General features: G+C 38.4%; 1 pseudogene; it reads left to right on the plus strand.

Annotated features, from left to right (window-relative positions):
* The first annotated feature begins 1,943 nt into the window (after positions 1–1,943).
* On the plus strand, positions 1,944–3,001 carry LOC127546946 (transcription initiation factor TFIID subunit 7-like; annotated as a pseudogene).
* Positions 3,002–3,866: the final 865 nt, after the last annotated feature.

Consider the following 3,866-nt stretch of genomic DNA (forward strand, 5'->3'; position numbering starts at 1 on the left):
CCCCCATAATGGATATGGAGATTAAGATGATCCCACCTACAATAAAAGAGATTGAGGCAGAGCTCTAAACCAATGGTACTTTATTAAAGGATCCATATTTCCCTCTAATGATGTGGACCTCAGATCTTCACAATTTGAGATTCCTCCTCCTTCCAGGATCCTATTTTTATAGGGCTAAATTCCAGAAATTTTAGAACAGCTATTTTAAATGCAGAATGATTCCATATGCCTCATAAAATAAAATAAGCAAAATAATTAGGGTCACAAGTTGGGTGAAGCAATGAATATCTCCACATAAAATGGACAGGCTTCTCTTTAGCTTAGGCAGGAAGAAATGGTATGAGCTATCACAGTCAACAAGTGTTGATTCAGGGGTACAATATTTGGGTGACTGTTCATGTAGTTGAGTTATCTCTGGACTTGGTCACAATGACAAGGAAAAATAAGGGTGGAGGGACTCTAGTCAGCTTCCTATAATTAAGCAAGTGAATTTAGAATCTGCCCCTCACAGCTCTGGGGCCCTATATTCAGAACTTTGATATGATTGTCACAATGATTAATACTGATTGGAATAGAGTAGAGATCCAAATGAATTATTATATCCCCCCACCCCTTGCACCCATAGATGCTAGTCTTTTTTGACTCATTAAACAATCTAAATGTATTTAGGATGGCAGTCCTCCATGGGCAACACAAAACCAGAAAGGGGCAATACCCTTACTGAGGTGCAAAGGTGACATTAGAGAAGAGGGAAGTGGACATAATATAACACACTAATTATGTTCCATTTGATTAAACATTAACTCATAATATATTCAATAAACAATATCTGAGGTGACACTCACTAACCAATGATCACAACAGAGAGGTACACATTCAGATTCGCATTTGATCAAGCACTGTAATATAAGCATTCTTTGCCCAACATATGACACTTGAGAATCTTGTGTCTATGAAAAAGATTCAAGCCATTTTGACAAACAGCTGTCCCATTATGGTGATGCAAGGTCACTGAAAAAAACTCCTCTTTGGGAATACTAGAATGAGAGGGGCTTCAGAGTAGCTTCTAGTCTATCTGCTTTTCCAGTTTAGATCCTCTTGCAGAGATTCCCTTCTCTGTTAAAAATCTCTGACAAAATAGATCTTAATAATACAATACAACACTTGATACAATTGAAACAATACTAGAGTACAATTCTAGTTTGCTATTACAATAACCAGAATAGGTAGTGATAGCCAGCTCATACCTTAATAGTACTAATATGAACATCACTAGACCAGAGAATTTATATTTTAGGTTGACAAATTCAAGTATGTGAAAAATTAAAAACATCTCAACCCAAATTTTATATTTGGCGTATATAACTACCTAATCTTGTTATAATTTTATTAAAACCAACTAAAAATTATCACTCTAGCTATTTTCTTTTCTAGCTATTTCCTTTTAACTATCATCCCTCTCCCAGGAAGATGAGATTTTGCTAGGGAATTACTAATAGAATGATTTTTTTTTTACAATGATGACTTCTAATATATAACTGAATTCATTTAAAAATTGTCAAAATAATGGCAACTGTCCAAAAAAAAACAAAAAACAAAAAAAAAAAAAAAACCCTGAAATGGGATGTATAAATACATTGAATAGTCAATTTCAAGATAATGCAGATCAAATAAGTTATAATAAAATATATTTTTTTAAGACATGCTAAACATGGTTATCAAGTTGTCATCACTTATAGGTCAGACTGCTCAATGGATGTAGTATTGGTCAGGATCATCACCATGATCACCATCAGAAGATCATGCTGATCTTCCTGAATTTGGGATGGTCAAAGATATATACATTGTGTTTTCTTCACCCCTGAGAAATCCTTTAAACTGAAGAATTTATAGTCTCTGGCTTCCAGGAAGCTGTTTATGAAAGCCAAGCTACTCCAGAACAAAAGATGAGCAAGAACAAAGAAAATCCTCCCCATGACCTAGAGAGCTAATTTATATTGTGTCTACCTCTGGAACAGGGCAATACAGTCTGCAAATGTCACTTGAAAGACAAATTAACCATCGAATTACATGCTGATGGATGTCATGGAACTGAGCGTATGGATTGTATTCCATTCTAAGCTGGTTGATCTGTTCTGTATTATTGGAAGCTTAAAAACCGTCAATAAGAAAACCTTTTACAAGACTGCAGATATTTGCTAGATGCTTATGAATATTTTGGATGGTGATCTTTATCCACCTCTGGAAGAACCAGTTGCCAGTAATGATCCAAAACTAAATTAAAAAAGAAAATAAAGACAGAGAGAAGAAATTTATCTGGAACCATGACATCCACTCTGCCACTGAAGAATGTCAGAAAGAGAAGGTTCTGGAAAGCAGCCAAGAAGAAAGCCCAGTACATTGAATTTCCAGATGTGAAAAAGGAAATCAAGAGAGTACTGATGCTGAGTACAGATGCTGAAGCAGTCAGTACTAGAAAGGAGGTCATTGCTCAAGATGAAACAAAGGATAGTGATGGCCATGGTTCCCTGATCCATCTGGACATTTCTTCAGGAATGAGCAGCCATAAGCAGGGACATAGCTCATCAGAATATGATGAGCTTTGAGAGAGATTTAAAAACACCAGCAGCAGCAGGATGATGATGCTCTCTCGAAGCTCATCATATTCTAATGATCACCATGATGATGAAGATATAAATATCATTGAGACTATCAAAAAGCACTCTTGATGAATCTGATGAACAGCACTAAGAAGATTTGGGAAAAGAAATCACCTTGTTATAGGACTCCAGAAGGCAGATTGATGTGATGAAGGGAAAGTACCAGGAGACTTTGAAGAGAGCAAAATGCCAGGAGGACCATATCTTCAAAGGGGAACATCTGGTCCTCAAGAACCATCTTCAGGCTGTGAGGGATAAGCTCAAACAGCAGAAGAACAACAACAAAAAAAGAATAATTCAGCTCCTTGGAGGAACAGCTGGACTTGCTCCTGGAGAAGTAAGGTCAACTTGACTGCTAGTTCACTGTAATCTTCACACTGGCAAGCCTCATGCATGCAAACTTTGCATGCATGCTCTAGGCTAAGGATAACATGAAGATGGAAAAGTGATTATATTCATTGTGTTTCTGTTGCCTGTTGAATTCATCTCATTTCTGTCTTTATATCACTCTTTTGTTTTCCTAGAAACATCTGTACTGATAAGTAGAAAATGCTGGGGGCCAGGAGCCAGCTTGCAGTGAAGTCCCATGATTAGTGGGCTAGCCCCATTAGCTTGGTCACTGAGGCCTACCTCTGCCACTAACTTTGACTTGTGGAGTCATCAGAGGACTTAGCTACATTGTCCAAAGAAACTTGAGCCTGGAGGCTCTGCAGATGTTTCACAGTTGTTTTAAACCTTTCCTACACAGAAGAGGGCAAGCTCTGTACACTGTGCTAGGTGCCTGCTGAGTTCTGGGACCCTGCTAGTTGGGAGTACCAAGGCCACCTCAACCTTTGGTGCACAATAAGTTTTCTGCCACGTTGTAGAAACGCCCTTGTTGAACAGGGAGCAGTGATCCTGGGAATAAGTGTTGAGCTAGAGGGTCACTGTAATATTCTGATTGGTTTTCTGAAGGTCTTGGACCAGCCTTCATTTCAGCAAAGTAATACCACAAAAATAGCCAGGTGTTAAAGTCCAACTTCTTTATCTCCTTCAAAGTCTTGTCTCCTTGCCTGGGGCCCAGGCTAGCTTTCTTGGAGTCTTGGATTCAGTGGAGAAGCAAAGGAGGAGAGCCTGCCACCAAGGCGGTGTGAGATGGACTGAATCTGGCTGACTTTGTCCCAGCTTATATGCGCTCTTATAATTACATTATCATAGATGTGAATC

The sequence above is a fragment of the Antechinus flavipes genome, chromosome 2 (genome assembly GCF_016432865.1).
Source record: "Antechinus flavipes isolate AdamAnt ecotype Samford, QLD, Australia chromosome 2, AdamAnt_v2, whole genome shotgun sequence".
Classification (NCBI taxonomy): Eukaryota; Metazoa; Chordata; class Mammalia; order Dasyuromorphia; family Dasyuridae; genus Antechinus; species Antechinus flavipes.